The sequence below is a fragment of the Hyla sarda genome, chromosome 1, assembly GCF_029499605.1.
Source record: "Hyla sarda isolate aHylSar1 chromosome 1, aHylSar1.hap1, whole genome shotgun sequence".
Lineage (NCBI taxonomy): Eukaryota > Metazoa > Chordata > Amphibia > Anura > Hylidae > Hyla > Hyla sarda.
The window spans coordinates 536,149,305-536,167,719 of record NC_079189.1 but is presented as its reverse complement, the minus strand read 5'-3'; the positions used below and the strand labels follow the sequence as shown (position 1 = coordinate 536,167,719).

The 18,415-nt window shown below is 43.7% G+C and overlaps 1 protein-coding gene across 3 annotated transcripts in view; it reads left to right on the top strand.

The window, feature by feature from the left end:
* The window catches only part of GHR (growth hormone receptor), a 397,172-nt gene that overhangs the window by 183,177 nt on the left and 195,580 nt on the right, over positions 1-18,415 (top strand). For all 3 annotated transcript variants that reach the window (XM_056540822.1, XM_056540815.1, XM_056540805.1), the window contains one exon: positions 16,484-16,542. The gene's annotated coding sequence lies outside the window, so the exon portion shown is untranslated. The remainder of the gene's footprint in view (positions 1-16,483; positions 16,543-18,415) is intronic.

Sequence of the window (18,415 nt, the reverse complement as noted above, 5' to 3'; positions counted from 1 at the left end):
AAAAAAAAAAAGTTTTTTCCTGGAATACCCCTTTAAAATGTTCTTTGCTTCTGTCTCAGAGGAAAACTAATGATTAAGAAAGAAAAGACAATGGACAATTCTCCAGTTCCTCTCACAGATGGAGTCGATCATCCAATGGTGTCACTTGACTATCCGCACTGTGCGAAAATAGGAATTTACCACAAGAGTTGCAAATCTTATGCAACACGTTTCTGTTTTTCATTTTCAGTAGGTCTTTATAAAATGTATTTAGACCCGACATGGGACTTAATGCTTTATGGAGCGATTCTAAAACGTTCACATTTTTAGTCTGCTTTAAAAAAGAATATTCTGTGCCAATAAATCTTTGAAGAACAAATTTTCTTTAAACCGCACTTTACAGATTGAATGTGAATTGGCGGGGTCTCCTTTGCTTGCTTTTGCCGTCTAAATTTTAACTACTTAATGAATCATTTTACTAGCCTACATCATGCTGTTTGTCATTTTGACACAATGTATCCCCTGGTACTTAAACTATGTGTGTTATTGCGTAAAATAAAATGTAACAAAGGGTAAAGAAGAAAGATAAAACAATGTGAAATATTGGGATTGGGACTCGAAGACCTCACGATTTATGGAGTGGCATCCATGGCAGAGAAAAGCATTTGGGTTATTGAAATATTTCATGCATGCTGCCAGCTGTTTACCATCAATCTATCATATTAGCTCTCACAATTCTGGAGCCAGGCCCTCTATCATAGCGGAATCCTCTGTAGCGCAACCAAGAATTATGGCCTCTTGCTCCTAAACACTTTTATTTTTACTAGTAAGTTGGATTGTAAAATAAAGATGTGGTTCTAATAGCTTGACATCTGAAAGAAAGCTTCCGTATGAACCAATGTCTTGAGTAGTTGGTTGTGCTCTAAGTGTATACCGTATATACTCGAGTATAAGCCGAGTTTTTCAGCACGATTTTTCGTTCTGAAAATGCCCCCCTCGGCTTATACTCGAGTGAACTCTCCGCCTGTCAATCCCTTCTCAGTGGTCTTCAATGTCCGGGCATGCTGGGAGTTGTAGTTTTGAAACATCTGGAGGTCCGCAGGTTGAAGACCACTGCGGCCTTCATCATCATCCTCCTCTTCTCCGCCTCGGGCCCGGCCCCGGACTAGTGACGTTGCCTTGACGACGACTCACAGGTACGTATCTGCGCATGAATGTCCCTGTGCGTCGTTGTCAAGGCAACGTCACTAGTTCGGGCCCGGAGTGGAGAAGAGGGCCTCTCAGTGAAAATGGACAGCCCGGAACGACTAACCCTCCCCACCGGACAGTCCCTGCAGCATAGATGGCCCGGACCAGCTCACCCTTCCTTCCCACCAAGGGGAGGTGAGTAGAAAACTAAAGGGGGGGGGGGGGGTTCTGGATGATGATGAAGGCAGCAGTGGTCTTCAACCTGCGGACCTCCAGATGTTTCAAAACTACAACTCCCAGCATGCCCGGACAGCCGATGACTGTCCGGGCATGCTGAGAGTTGTAGTTTTGCAATATCTGGAGGTCCGCAGGTTGAAGACCACTGAGAAGGGATTGACAGGCGGTGATGATGAAGGGGGAGGAATGATGACGGGGGTCTGGATGATGACAGGGGGGATGATGACAGGGTGATGAGGACGGGGGTGAAAATGACCGGGTGATGATGAGGGGGGTGTTAATGATGGGGGTCTGGATGATGACATGGGGGGATGATGACATGGGGGAGTGATGTATTCCCCACCCTAGGCTTATAGTCGAGTCAATAACTGAAATTTAGGCTGAAATTAGGGGCCTCGGCTTATATTCGGGTCGGCTTATACTCGAGTATATACGGTAAGTCAATGTTTGCTGATGAAGGCCCTGTTCTCATCATATTTTGCCTCTATGTTTAACATGGTAAAGCTTGCCACATATACACTAAACAAGTCCATAGATGTCCATTATCACACAGAGGTGAAATAAAGGAGAAGAATAACAGTGTCAGGCTTTTAAAGGAGCCAACTAGTCTAAAAAACTTTTCCCTTATCCGCAGAATAGGGGATAAGTATCAGATCGGCGGTGGGCCCAACCGCTGGGACCACCCACAATCTCCCACCCGGTGCCCCAGTGGTCAGACCCCCCTTGATCTGACACTTATCCCCTGTCCTGTGGATATGTAATTTTATGTAATGTATGATGTAAGGGCCCAGGCACAGTGTGTACAATACATTACAGACAATTCTGCTTACAGCAGCATCATATTGATCTGAGTGGGAGGTTGCGGCTCAGTTCACATGTCAGAAGTTCCGTTCTAAACTTTTAATGTGAAATTTCATTCTGCCAAAATAATTAACATGTTCATTCTTTTGATGGAATCGGCAAAGAAAAATCTATTTGTCAATTGAACTTTGGTTTGGACACTTTTTTATACTAGAAATTCATTGGAATGGATCCAAATGTAGAGCAAGTTTGCAGGAAAATGAATGCATTTCCCCTCCATGACATTTAACAGGTTAGAAACTACAGTTACAGTTGGATTCCTTGACTTCTGGTGTTCTTCCCAAATCAAAGGAAATGAAAATTGTTGGAGATTTCAATCACAAGGCTTGTCCTGCACCACCAATTTCCTACAACCCCTTCCTTTTTGGGTAGAATCACAAGCAAGCACAGCACTTTAATAGAAGTGTTTGAAATAGTAATTATATATCATTCTTTACTATCTTTGTGAATACAGTTTTTCCAGTTTCATATAAAGCTCAGTTGAAGAGCTTTATATGAAGAGCTCATCAAACCATATTTTCCCCCTGCTCACATTGTGTGAGCTCCTGACAGGAGAAAGTGGGTGTTCCCCAGCAGGCGCGACGTCACTGAAGCCTGCGAGAGCTGTGCCTCGCGATGCCCCGCGATGCCCCGCACGCACTTCCTGAGTTTCGTCCCCTGCCAGGCCGGGAAGAAACCAAACTGTTTGACTTGCACAGGGAACAGAACAGAGCCACCTAGTGGCCGTTTTTTCAACCACATTAAAAACATATGAAACGTTGAGAATTTTAACTGCAAATAAATAGCAAAGTGTCTTATAATTAGATAAGGAACAATATATTAAAAGTTTAGTTTAGTGACAGGTACTCTATAAGCTTTAGTTATATAAAAGCTCTGCAACTTTCATTTCCTCACCACTTTCAATATCTCTGCTTGCTTTTTCCCCCTCTAATTTACATGCAGATTTTGTTGTGGATTGTGTTGCAGATTTCACTGTCTGCACTGCAGGGAATGCTGCCAATTGAAAATTCATAACGTGCCTAGAATCCACTTGTATTTTTTTTATACCGTGTGTTAATATCAGTAGTTAAAACCCAAATTCACATGCATTGTACTGTTCTTTGTTGTAGCCTTACGTAGCTAGGCAATATTGTCGAATTATTATGTCCTCTACCCTCATATAAAGGGAAACTGGTAAAAACTGAGTTTACCATTGTAATTCACTTGGTGGAATGTCCATGTGGAATTCCGAGGAATATTCCACACAGAAATTTCTACTGCAGCAGAGTCCCATTGGGTTAAATTGAATTATGCTGCACAGTACACAAGGTGGAACTTCCACACTGTATGTTATTGCAAATTTTGCTTATTTTGCTTGGAAATGCATTGTCATCTATGATACAACAAATTTTAGAGTGGTCCTAGCACCCGCTGGATTAGTCAAATCTGTGGAATGTCCACCCATGTTTTCAAGGCAGATATTCTGCACATTTTACACTGTGTATACTTACAGTCATGGCCGTAAATGTTGGCACCCCTGAAATTTTTCTAGAAAATTAAGCATTTCTCACAGAAAAGGATTGCAGTAACACATGTTTTGCTATACACATGTTTATTCCCTTTGTGTGTATTGGAACTAAACAAAAAAAGGGAGGAAAAAAAGCAAATCGGACATAATGTCACACCAAACTCCAAAAATGGGCTGGACAAAATTATTTGCACCCCTTCAAAATTGAGGAAAAATAAGATTGTTTCAAGTATGTGATCCTCCTTTCAACTCACCTGGGGCAAGTAACAGGTGTGGGCAATATAAAAATCACACCTGAAAGCAGATAAAAAGGAGAGAAGTTCACTTAGTCTTTGCATTGTGTGTCTGTGTTACGCCTAGCGCTCCGGGTCCCCGCTCCTCCCCGGAGCGCTCACGGCGTCTCTCTCCCTGCAGCGCCCCGGTCAGTCCCGCTGTCCGGGAGCGCTGCACTGTCATGGCCGTCGGGGATGCGATTCGCACAGCGGGACGCGCCCGCTCGCGAATCGCATCCCAGGTCACTTACCCGTCCCGGTCCCCTGCTGTCATGCGCTGGCGCGCGCGGCTCCGCTCTCTAGGGCGCGCGCGCGCCAGCTCTCTGAGACTTAAAGGGCCAGTGCACCAATGATTGGTGCCTGGCCCAATTAGCTTAATTGGCTTCCACCTTGACTACAAATCTTGCCGCCTGCCCCGACCTTCTGCTACGTCTGACCTTGCCTCTGCCTAGTCCTTCTGTCCCACGCCTTCTCAGCAGTCAGCGAGGTTGAGCCGTTGCTAGTGGATATGACCTGGTTGCTACTGCCGCAGCAAGACCATCCCGCTTTGCGGCGGGCTCTGGTGAACACCAGTAGCCTCTTAGAACCGGTCCACCAGCACGGTCCACGCCAATCCCTCGCTGACACAGAGGATCCACTACCTGTAAGCCGAATCGTGACAGTAGATCCGGCCATGGATCCCGCTGAGGTGCCGCTGCCAAGTCTCGCTGACCTTCCCACGGTGGTCGCTCAGCAATCGCAGCAGATTGCCCAACAAGGACAGCAGCTGTCGCAGTTGACCGCCATGTTACAGCAACTTCTGCCTCTGCTACAGCAGCAACCATCTCCTCCGCCAGCTCCTGCACCTCCTCCGCAGCGAGTGGCCGCTCCTAGCCTCCGCTTGTCCCTGCCGGACAAATTTGATGGGGACTCTAAACTCTGCCGTGGATTTTTGTCTCAGTGTTCCCTGCATATGGAGATGTTGTCGGACTTGTTTCCTACAGAACGGTCTAAGGTGGCGTTCGTAGTAAGCCTTCTTTCAGGAAAGGCCTTGTCTTGGGCCACACCGCTCTGGGACCGCAATGATCCTGCCACAGCCACAGTCCAGTCCTTCTTCGCTGAACTCCGCAGTGTCTTCGAGGAGCCTGCCCGAGCTTCTTCTGCCGAGACTGCCCTGTTGAACCTGGTCCAGGGTAATTCTTCAGTGGGCGAGTACGCCATCCAATTTCGTACTCTTGCTTCCGAATTATCATGGAATAACGAGGCTCTCTGCGCGACCTTTAAAAAAGGCCTATCCAGTCGCATCAAGGATGTGCTGGCCGCACGAGAGATTCCTGCCAACCTGCAAGAACTCATCCATTTGGCTACCCGCATTGACATGCGTTTTTCTGAGCGACACCAAGAGCTCCGCCAGGAAAAAGACTTAGATCTCTGGGCACCTCTCCCACAGTATCCATTGCAATCTACGCCTGGGCCTCCCGCCGAGGAGGCCATGCAAGTGGATCGGTCTCGCCTGACCCAGGAAGAGAGGAATCGCCGTAGGGAAGAAAATCTTTGTCTGTACTGTGCCAGTACCGAGCATTTCTTGGTGGATTGCCCTATTCGTCCTCCACGTCTGGGAAACGCACGCACGCACCCAGCTCATGTGGGTGTGGCGTCTCTTGGTTCTAAGTCTGCTTCTCCACGTCTCACGGTGCCCGTGCGGATTTCTTCTTCAGCCAACTCCTCCCTCTCAGCCGTGGCCTGCTTGGACTCTGGTGCCTCTGGGAATTTTATTCTGGATTCTTTTGTGAATAAATTCCGCATCCCGGTGATCCGTCTCGTCAAGCCGCTCTACATTTCCGCGGTCAACGGAGTCAGATTGGATTGCACCGTGCGTTACCGCACAGAACCCCTCCTGATGTGTATTGGACCCCACCACGAAAGGATTGAGTTATTCGTCCTTCCCAACTGTACCTCTGAGGTCCTCCTCGGTCTGCCATGGCTCCGGCTTCATTCTCCCACCCTTGATTGGACCACCGGGGAGATCAAGAACTGGGACTCTGCCTGCCATAGGAAGTGCCTCTCCCCCCCTCCCAGTCCCGTCAGGCAAGCCTCAGTGCCTCCTCATGGCCCCCGTCCTGGTGACACACTGCCCCGTGCCAGGCTTCGCCCTCTGCCCTCCCTCCCCATTCCCACTCCTGCTGTACTGCCTGCCGTTGAGGAAACCCTCCAGTCTTTCCCGGTGTCCTCATCCCAGGGGAGGCAGTTACCGGACAAAGAAAAGGGGAGACCTAAGGGGGGGGGTACTGTTACGCCTAGCGCTCCGGGTCCCCGCTCCTCCCCGGAGCGCTCACGGCGTCTCTCTCCCTGCAGCGCCCCGGTCAGTCCCGCTGTCCGGGAGCGCTGCACTGTCATGGCCGTCGGGGATGCGATTCGCACAGCGGGACGCGCCCGCTCGCGAATCGCATCCCAGGTCACTTACCCGTCCCGGTCCCCTGCTGTCATGCGCTGGCACGCGCGGCTCCGCTCTCTAGGGCGCGCGCGCGCCAGCTCTCTGAGACTTAAAGGGCCAGTGTACCAATGATTGGTGCCTGGTCCAATTAGCTTAATTGGCTTCCACCTTGACTACGAATCTTGCCGCCTGCCCCGACCTTCTGCTACGTCTGACCTTGCCTCTGCCTAGTCCTTCTGTCCCACGCCTTCTCAGCAGTCAGCGAGGTTGAGCCGTTGCTAGTGGATACGACCTGGTTGCTACTGCCGCAGCAAGACCATCCCGCTTTGCGGCGGGCTCACGTGAACACCAGTAGCCTCTTAGAACCGGTCCACCAGCACGGTCCACGCCAATCCCTCGCTGACACAGAGGATCCACTACCTGTAAGCCGAATCGTGACAGTCTGTTTGTGCCACACTAAGCATGGACAACAGAAAGAGGAGAAGGGAACTGTCTGAGCACTTGAGAACCAAAATTGTGGAAAAATACCAACAATCTCAAGGTTACAAGTCCATCTTAAGAGATCTAGATTTGCCTCTGTCCACAGTGCGCAACATTATCAAGAAGTTTGCAACCCATGGCACAGTAGCTAATCTCCCTGGGCGTGGAGGGAAGAGAAAAATGTATGAAAGGTGTCAACGTAGGATAAGCAGCCCCAAACAGATGGTGGATAAGCAGCTCCAAACAAGTTCCAAAGATATTCATGCTTTCCTGCAGGCTCAGGGAGCATCAGTGTCTACGTGAACTTTCCGTCAACATTTAAATGAAATTAAACACTATGGCAGGAGACCCAGGAGGACCCCACTGCTGACACAGAGACAGAAAAAAGCAATACTACATTTTGCCAAAACAAACTTGAGAAAGCCAAAATCCTTATAGGAAAACGTCTTGTGGACAGATGAGACCAGGATAGAGCTTTTTGGTAAATCACATCTTTCTACTGTTTACTAAAAAAGGAATGAGGCCTACAAAGAAAAGAACACAGTACCTACAGTGAAATATGGTGAAGGTTCAATTATATTTTGGGGTTGTTTTGCTGCCTCTGGCACTGGGTGCCTGAATGTGTGCAAGACATCATGAAATCTGAGGATTACCAATGGATTTTGGGTCGCTTTGTACAGCCCAGTGTCAGAAAGCTGGGTTTGCATCCGAGATCTTTGGTCTTCCAGCAGGACAATAACAACAAACATACATCAAAAAGCACCCAGAAATGGATGGCAACAAAGTGCTGGAGAGTTCTGAAGTGGCAGCAATGAGTCCAGATCTAAATCCCATTGAACACCTGTGGAGAGATCTTAAAATTGCTGTTCCAAAGAGACCTGGAACAGTTTGCAAAGGAAGAGTGGTCCAACATTCCGATTGTGAGGTGTAAGAAGCTTATTGATAGTTATAGGAAGTGACTGATTTCAGTTATTTTTTCCAAAGGGTGTGCAACCAAATATTAAGTTAAGGGTGCCAAAATTTTGCCCAGCCCATTTTTGGAGTTTGGTGTGACATCATCATCGTCCAATTTGCTTTTTTTCCTCCCTTTTTTGTTTTAGTTCCAATACACTTAAATGGAATAAACATGTGTATAGCAAAATATGTGTTACTGCAATCCTTTTCTGTGAGAAATACTTCAGGGGTGCCAACATTTATGGCCATGGCTGTACCCTAAGGCTGAATTCACACATATAGCTTTTAAAGGAGTACTCCAATCGAAAACAATTTTTTTTAAATCAACTGGTGCCAGAAAGTTATACAGATTTGTAAATTACTTCTATTTAAAAATCTTAATCCTTCCAGTACTTATTGGCATTTGTATTCTCCACAGGAAGTTCTTTTCTTTTTTTAATGTCTTTTCAGTCTATCCACAGTGCTCTCTGCTGACACCTCTGTCCATGTCAGGAACTGTCCGCAGCAAGAGAGGTTTGCTATGGGTATTTGCTCCTGCTTTGGACAGTTCCTAATATAGAGAGAGGTGTCAGCAGAGAGCACTGTGGTCACACAGAAAAGAACTATACACCTTCCTCTGTAGTATACAGCAGCTGATAAGTGCTTCAAGGATTAAGATTTTTTTATAAAAGTAATTTACAAATCTGTTTAACTTTCTGGCACCAGTTGATTTAAAAAAAAAATCTGGAGTATCCATTTAATGCAGTTTTGATAGCTTTATAAGACCACACTTGTGTACAATGGTTAACATTAATTTATATATTTAAGTATAAGAGCTACTTCAAGACCTCTAACATGATTGTGATATTCAGTATTATCCTATAACTCATATAACTGGATGCATCAGCACTTGTGGGTAATAAACCTGTAATAAAATACACATTGAGAATGATATATAGATATGTTAGTGATCCGATTTTCTGCATCACCGTCCATTATAATGATTTATTGGCAGGTCCTTCCGTGACCCTTGTAAATACAGCCATTAAATTTCTTCTGTATGGTTTGTCAGTATGGGCTTCTATTTTACCGTTCATGTAATTGCTGTTATCTATGTATATCTACAGTTATATGTAGATATATAAAAATTAGCTATTTACTAGCCATATGTAATAATTCTGTCCTCATTGCCTACAACTGAGAGGCTCCTGTTAAAGGTGCATCTGCTACAGTGTACTGAATTTTCAGTGCAACTTTTTGGACAATCCTTGTTTGTAAGAAGGGTCCCCTATTTTATACCCATGAGCTGAACAGATGATATATACAATACAGTACAATCTGCAGGTATCATGTTATAGAGCAGGAGGAGCTGAGCAGATGATGTTATACAATACAGTACAATCTGCAGGCATCATGTTATAGAGCAGGAGGAGCTGAGCAGATGATATATATAATACAGTACAATCTGCAGACATCATGTTATAGAGCAGGAGGAGCTGAGCAAATGATATATACAGTACAGTACAATCTGCAGACATCATATTATAGAGCAGGAGGAGCTGAGCAGATGATATACACAATACAGTACAATCTGCAGGTATCATGTTATAGAGCAGGAGGAGCTGAGCAGATGATATATATATAATACAGTACAATCTGCAGACATCATGTTATAGAGCAGGAGGAGCTGAGCAGATGATATACACAATACAGTACAATCTGCAGGTATCATGTTATAGAGCAGGAGGAGCTGAGCAGATGATATATATATAATACAGTACAATCTGCAGACATCATGTTATAGAGCAGGAGGAGCTGAGCAAATGATATATACAGTACAGTACAATCTGCAGACATCATATTATAGAGCAGGAGGAGCTGAGCAGATGATATACACAATACAGTACAGTCTGCAGGTATCATGTTATAGAGCAGGAGGAGCTGAGCAGATGATATATATATATAATACAGTACAATCTGCAGACATCATGTTATAGAGCAGGAGGAGCTGAGCAGATGATATACACAATACAGTACAATCTGCAGGTATCATGTTATAGAGCAGGAGGAGCTGAGCAGATGATAAATATATATAATACAGTACAATCTGCAGACATCATCTTATAGAGCAGGAGGAGCTGAGCAGATGATATATACAGTACAGTACAATCTGCAGACATCATGTTATAGAGCAGGATGAGCTGAGCAGATGATATATACAGTACAGTACAATCTGGAGACATCATGTTATAGAGCAGGAGGAGCTGAGCAGATGAAATATACAATACAGTACAATCTGCAGATATCATGTTATAGAGCAGGAGGAGCTGAGCAGATGATGTTATACAATACAGTACAATCTGCAGGCATCATGTTATAGAGCAGGAGGAGCTGAGCAGATGATAAATACAATAAAGTACAATCTGCAGGTATCATGTTATAGAGCAGGAGGAGCTGAGCAGATGATATATACAATACAGTACAATCTGTAGACATCATGTTATAGAGCAGGAGGAGGGGAGCAGATGATATATACAATACAGTACAATCTGCAGGTATCATGTTATAGAGCAGGAGGAGCTGAGCAGATGCTATATACAATACAGTACACTCTGCAGACATCATGTTATAGAGCAGGAGGAGCTGAGCAGATGATATATATAATACAGTACAATCTGCAGGTATTATGTTATAGAGCAGGAGGAGCTGAGCAGATGATATACACAATACAGTACAATCTGCAGGTATCATGTTATAGAGCAGGAGGAGCTGAGCAGATGATATACACAATACAGTACAATCTGCAGGTATCATGTTATAGAGCAGGAGGAGCTGAGCAGATGATATATACAGTACAGTACAATCTGCAGACATCATGCCCATACCCCTTTGGACTAAGTTATACAAGCCCTATATTGTGGTGGTATTGGTAAACAATTGGGGATATGAGGATCTGCTGACAACATCACACTGGCTAATTCTCCACTTCCTATTTAAATAAACATGTATAGTCAAATGTATTCGGTGTACATGTTTATACTGGAGTTGGGAGGGAAAGTGTTGGTCATATATGTGTATGACCAGCATTGTGGTCTTAAATGGAAAAGCCAGTATAATCAGCTGTGAAATCCCTTGGATCAGAGGAGATTATGTAGAATTAGAAAAATATAATTGCCTTCTTTAAAAAAAAAAAAAAAAAAAATACAGCTCCATCCTGCCTACAGGTTGTTCATGGTATTGCAGCCCAGCCATATTCTTTTTACCAGAGCTGAGCTGCAATACCGGACACAATGTTTGGATCCCAGGGTCCTTCATGAGTCAAGTTTGGAGAATCCCCTGATAACATTTCAGGCTTGACTTGTGGTGGAGTAATATCTAACCATCATCTGTTATCATTTTACTTTGCATGTTTTTGTGTTTCTTTTGCTGTAAGGAACATCTGTTTACTTTAAGACCTGTCTCATACATTTGTCTGTTCTGTAGATTATCACTATATTTTATAGGTATGCATTTTACTTGAGCGTGCAGACATTACTGCAACTTCAGAATAGATGAATTTCAGTTCATGGTGTATAAATGCTTCTAGCTTTGCAAAATAGCGAATGAAATATGTACATATCTTAGATTCCAGAGCACATCTTATTCAGATGAAAATAAGCAGCCATCTGCATAAAATATTTTCTTTACATTTTCTACATCACTTTAAAGGAATAGTGAATGTAGAATACAAGATCGCCTTATGTGCGAGTTATGAAGCAGTCCCTCAACTTACAATGGTCTCAACATACAATAGTTTCATCATACAATGGTCTTTTCTGGACCATTGTAACGTGAAACCAGCCTCAACATACAATGTTACAGACAGTCCAGATCTGTAAACGTGTCAATGGCGGGAAGAACCGACCAATCAGAATGGGAATTTCACTGGTAAAACCCCTGTATTACTGAAGTGCATGCACTAATTGGCTGTCTGGTAGTGCCACCCTACAGTACAGGGAGGTACTACATGCTCTGGACTACTCTTTAGTTGTGCCAGGATTAGCTGCTCCTTTAGACACAAGTTGATGGTGGCTCCATTTTACTTTTTTAGGACACTTTGTACAGTACAGGACCCTGAAGAAGCTCCTGTCCTCCATATAGATTTAAAGCTTCCAGCAGCTCCTTCTTACTTTTATATGTATAATATATATGTGCTATATGTATTGTTACGTTATGCGCTACGGCTGCACGCGCTGGCCATGAGCGCATGGTCCCGTTACCTGCTGCTGCCGGCGGGGCTGGGACTCACATAGTGGGATTCCCCCGCATGCGATCCCCAGTCCTTGACTCATCTGGTGCTTCTCCTGCCCCAGCCTCTGCCTCACTGCTCCGGAGCTTTAAGATTTAAAGGGCCAGTGTGCTCATTAGTGTGTTTCACCTGTGGCTCATTTATATATTCCTCCACCCTCCTCACTCCCCTGCCAGATCTTTGTTGCCTAGAGCCTGAGAAAAAGCATTCCTGTTTCTGCCTTGCCGTGTGTCTGATCCTTTGCTTTGTGACCCGAGCTTGCTTCTCTGCCGCCTGCCTATTGACCTCCTGCTACGTCCTGACTATGCACCCATGACCTTCTGCTATCCAGACTACGAGCTGCCTTATCCCTCCTGTGCCTCACATCTCCTCAGCCACCTGTGTGGTTGAGCCATGCCGGGGTAGCGACCTGGGTGCCACCTGTCTCAGCAAGTCCATCCCGCTATGCGGGGGGCTCTGGTGAAAACCAGTGGCACCTTAGACTCCACTCCCTGGTACGGTCCGAGTCATCTGCCACGCAGGTCCAGCGTATCCACATCTACCGGAGTTCCTGTCTTCGGAAAGATGAGTGTTACATCTATATTAGTCATCTACTTATTTTTCTTTACTCCTCACTGTTTCTTACGTTTGGATGGCATTTTGGGGCTTCAGAACCAATGGCCAGGTTTTCAAAGAGTTATGGAGCCAAAATACAATGGTTTCAGCATACAATGCTCGTCCTGGAACCAATTTATATTGTAATTTGAGGGACCCCTGTATATGATTTCTGGTTACATGTAAATTTGTGACTGATGGGGGAGGACGCATGCAAAGAAAATTACTGGAGCACTGTATATGGCAGCGAGTTAGATTTCAGCAGGTCAAAGAGTTGTGATCTGATGGTTTTTAATACAAAGGGTATACCTCCGGATCATGGGATTTTTAAGCAACCTCCCTACAACAAGTATGTATAAAATTTCCCTTTTATTATTAAATAAAACTATGTTTTAGAAAGAATATGATTAAAACTCCAGCTTCCTTTCTACTGTAATTTACATATTGCTCTCTCTGAGTGTCAACAGAAGGAAAAAAAACAGCACCTGCAGAACGCTGCAAGATGTGGGCCACTGCTACTATAAAATGATTAAACTATATGCCTCCCCTACATGTTTCATGGCACCAGCCACGTCTTCAGGGGTGTAGAGACAAGTTTGGTTGTTTGTCTTAATATCTGTAGATATTTATATACACAAACCTTTATGTTTGTCAACATACACCGATCAGTTATGACATGAAATCCAACCGCCTAATATTAAGTAAGCTTTTTCATGCCATCAAATCAGCTCTAACCTGTCAAAGCTGTTCACAAGACCATTGAAGGTGTCCTGTGGTATATGGCATCAAGGCTTTGGAACTATTGAGTGACAACTGTATTTAGCTGTATGCGATCTTGTGGACTTTATTGTAGCCCTGGTCTAAGAGCACAGCTAGGCTCTGTCTGTTACGTTTTTCTTCCATTTCCGGTAGCAACTTCAGAATTCTGTTTGCAGCTCCGGACTATAATATAGGACCATGATAAGTAATAGTAATAAAAGTAAGTACTAGTAAAAAGTAAGTAATAAAGAAAGGTGAAGGTTATGTTCACACAGTATAAAACGAGACGCATTTTTTACCAAACATATTTTGTAGTTTCAAAACTGAATTTGCCTCGGTTGAAAAAAGTGGCGCAGCACATATTTTCGAAAAATCTTTGCCTTGTTTACATCATGTGTGCCAGTTTTTTTTTCTTTTTAAACTGGGCATGGCCTCAGGGAAAGGGCAGGCTAGGGGCAGGACTTAAATAACACCAACATTTTCAATAGATTTTTAAATAGAAGTAATTTTCAAACCCTTTCAACTTTCTGGCACTAGCTAATTTGAAAAGAATAGTTTTCCACTGGAGTACCCCTTTAAAGCGAGACAGCGCATGGGGCTGCCAATCATAGGGTGCATGGGGCTGCCTTCCTGGCTGTCAATCAAAACCGGCTTATTCACTGCTTTATTCTAAAGAGTAATTATATTGGACGAAATGCCACCAGCCTTGGAGTGAAGCGCTTTGCCATTTAGCTAAATGGTTTATAACTTGTGATTTTATTTTATTTTATTTTTTTGAGAGGTCGGGGGGGGGGGGGGGGGGGGGGGGGCTCCCATTAAGTAACATCTTTCCCTACATACATTATATTTCATTGTGACCTGTATAGGATTTTTCTTTTGCCCCTGTTATGTATAATCTCCACCACAGTCAGCTGTCAGCATTCCAGAATAGACAATAGCCTCAAGTCTTCACCCAGGCTTTCATGTACTTACTTGATAAAGAGAACATTGCAATCTTTCCTATTCCTGGAGTTTTCAAGTCAAATATATAGAGCTGCTGGGAGTTGTAGTTTTGCAACATCTGGATGTGTACAGTTTGTAGACCACTGATGTAGAGTTCACACTGCTCGTAGGCTGAGAAATGGAAGTGAGAATGTAAAAAACCCCTCCCCCCCCCCCCCCCCGCTCTATACACACATCGCATTGTTGATGATGTCCTGGCAGCTGTTCACTTTCAGGTGCTTCGTGTAATGAAATATCAAAATGTCAGTGTTAAACCTTCTTTTATATGATCTGTTTTACTATGTATTTGCCCTTATTAAATATAATGAATGGCTTTGGCGCACATACATGTTAACATAATAAGTGCGTTTATTGTGTAATAAGCGTCTTTACATGTGTAGAAATACAGTGTACATGTTTATAAATATGGTGTAACTTAGGAGCCCTAGTTTGCCTGGATCAAAAGAAAATTCTGATACTTTAGGACATGTAGTAAGGTGCAAAATAAAAATAAAAATAAATAAATATAATCCTTATAAAAAAAAAATAGGTTAACAATGTAAAATTCGTCCGAAGCTTTATTCGCTTTGCCTCCCACTCCTTCTCCAAGATATCAGATCAAACCATAGTCTGTCTGAGGGACAACTTTCAGGAGGCCATAAAATGTATATGCCATAATACTATGTCTAAAAGAAGAATAAATACGGAAAGTGCACAAAAATCATCAAGCTCTTTCTCCTTTAGCCTCCTTTTCTCCTTTGATCCAGTCTTGTCTCATATTAAAATAAAACTGAGGAATATATAAATAAATCTGTGGGTATCTTGGGAGCTCAGCCGTGTTTCTCCTCCTCATTGTCCAGTGTTTGGCAGTAAGACAACTATCTGAAGCAGGAGCCTCCCCCCTTCTGCCCAGGAAAATGTTAAGCCCCCACTTTTAGCCCATGTTCACACGTCGGAATTTCCATGCCTTATTCCACATTGGAATTCGGCACAGAGATTCCGCTTCAGCAGAGTCCCATTGAATTCAACAGCATTCTGCTGCTCTGTGCACACGGCAGAATTTGTGCCAGATGTTTCCGGCAGGGAAATTTAGATGAACACGTTCATTCTTTGTGTGGAGACAGAATGGAATGCCTAGCTGTCTATGAAATGGCGCATTCCTGTGCAGTCCTAGCACCGGCATATATGATGCCCGTGCCCTGCAGTGATGTCACGTGAACATAGCCTTACTGGTGCCCTGCCACTTAAGTCGATTACAAGCCCAAAACGAAACAGATCAGTAGAAGATTGACACCTGTGTTCTAGGTTTAATGTTTTAAAAAGCCAAGCCCCAGATAGTTATTTTTATAGGATAAATGAGATAAGGCTAGGTTCACACTGCCGTTGATGCTCTGATCTGTTCACGGCCCATTCGTTCTTCTTTTTATTTATTTTCTTGCGCCAAACAGACCATGAATGAATCAGAGCACAACTGACACCACCAGGTCCGATGGATCACATTGACGTGTCCAGTATTTTACAGGAGTTGACGTCACTGCTGAGGAGGCGCTGTGGCCTAGTAGCCGTCACCTAGTTGGTGATCTCCTCAGGTTACTTTCTCAGCCTCATTATCCCTGCAGTTTGCTTTCAGCCTATGGAGCCTTTCTCTTGCCTCCTGCCTCCCTCCCTGATCACTTTCTTTTTCTCTTTTTGGCTTCTTTCCTTTCATTACTTTTCTGTTGTCTCTGCGTCCTTCATACATCTTCTCACTCTGGCTCTGTCTCTTTGTTTTGTCCCGGTTAAAATGTTTATGGACTGTAGAAAGGACAAAGCAATATAAAAAAAAAAAAAATTCTAAATTGTTTATAGCATAAAGGTGCCTACAGTATAAGCTGAATCTGTGGTAGGCTGAACATACAGTAATCTTTCCTCATAATGGAATGGCATTAAAGATGTTGTTTTTGTTGTTATGAAAATTATATCATGCTCAAATTGTGTTTTTTATTTTTCAGGGCAGTGAAGCCACCTTTGTCCAAACTTTACCAGACAGCATTATCAGACTGCATGTAGGGTAAGAATCCTTTATTTCTATAATATGTATATAATGTGTTCTCAGCCATCCTATACTATGAAACGTTATCCTGCACTGATCAGCTAATAAGTTTATAGGGGTATTCCCATATAAAAAAGTTATTTCCTATCCTGTAGAGAGGAGATAACTAGGTGATCGGTGGGAGTTGGACTGCTGAGGCCCTAAGAACAGGGACAGAATTGGTGCACACTACAAATGCACTCCATGCACTCCATTTATTTTCTATGATTTCGTTTTTTTTTGCAAAATTGAGCGTGAATGGCAGACTCGGCGGGTGTGATTAGGAGCTTTATAATCGTACACCCCCTGAACATTATTCACATCCCCTTAGCTTCTTAACCGCACCCATGAATCTCATGTTCACCCCTTATTTTTCAATAAGGTTCCCTGTCATGATCTTGTTAAATTTTATAATCCTCCCAGTTCACTGGCCCCATCATGATAAAGCCATTATTTTTATTCTTTTCTTTTCTACCTTGATATTGCTCTGTATTTCCTGCTCAGTCTCAGTCATCTCCACAGAATGGGGAGGGGCGTTCCCCAGCAGGCGTGACATCATCTGAAGCCATACAGGGGAGAACTTCCTCCCTCACTCTGCTACACACAGTCCAGAGCAGTCCAGTGTGTGAGATGAGCTATGATTGGCTAAGGCTGCACACACACCCCCTCAGCACTCCAGACTGCATTTCCTGATTTTGGATTTCTGCAAGGCCAGCAGGAGTCCAAAGTCTGTGCAAGAGATAGGGGGAAATGTGCTCTGGACAAGTAGGGAGACACCTAGTGGCAGCTTTTTTAAACACAAATAAAACATAGAAAACTTTTTTTTTTTACCATGATGAGTGCAAGTTTTAGTTTTAATGAGAGTACCCATTTAAGTGAAAAGTACATATAGTCAACCAAATACTAAACCCCTCTATATATATATCGGCAATGGGTGCTTGTAGCAAAAAAGTAATAACAATGTTGGAATCAGGGTACACAGGGCTATACAATTATATAAACTATATTTTTCTCCACTTACGCAGGGTCCTGTTCCAATAAAATGTGTTAATGTTCTGAGCATTCACTGGTCAATTTCTACATCTATATATATATATATATATATATATATATATATATATATATATATATAAATGTTCCATGAGTCCTTGACAAGCAGAAAGAACTGTATGACTACTTGAATGTTGGGTTACCACCTGTCTTGCAAAAAGATACGGGCCATGCTTATTTTTTATTTCTTTTTACTTTTTTATTTCTCCCTATACGGGGCTGTTTTACACCCCGATCTGTAGTTTTTTAACGTTATCATATTGATGTGACTTTTTGATCGCTTTTTTTTTTTTTTTATTAAATTAAAGAGTGGCAGTTAGTTACTAACTACAACTCCCAGCATGCCCTGATACAGCCTGCGGCTCAGCAGCTGCCCCAAATGAAAGCTACAACCCCCAGGACTATGTTGGACTATATAGTAGTATAAAGAATAGGTCAGTGTTTCCCAACCCAGGGTGCCTCCAGCTGTTGCAAAACTACAACTCCCAGCATGCCCGGACAGCCAACGGCTGTCCGGGCATGCTGGGAGTTGTTGGTTTGCAACAGCGGGAGGCGCTCTGGTTAAGAAACACTGATATAGGTTCTGGTGCAACATTCCGGGAGTTGGAGGACTGGTTGGATAAATACCGGCCATTGCCGGTAAAATACTGGCCAGGTGGCAACCCTACTTGAAAGTAAGCACAGTAAACCCCCAGTAGTTGAATAAGATGGGGGTTGGAAGATGAACACTAACCTGGGAGTTGTAGTTTTGCAACAGCTGGAGGCGCTCTGGTTAAGAAACACTGATATAGGTTCTGGTGCA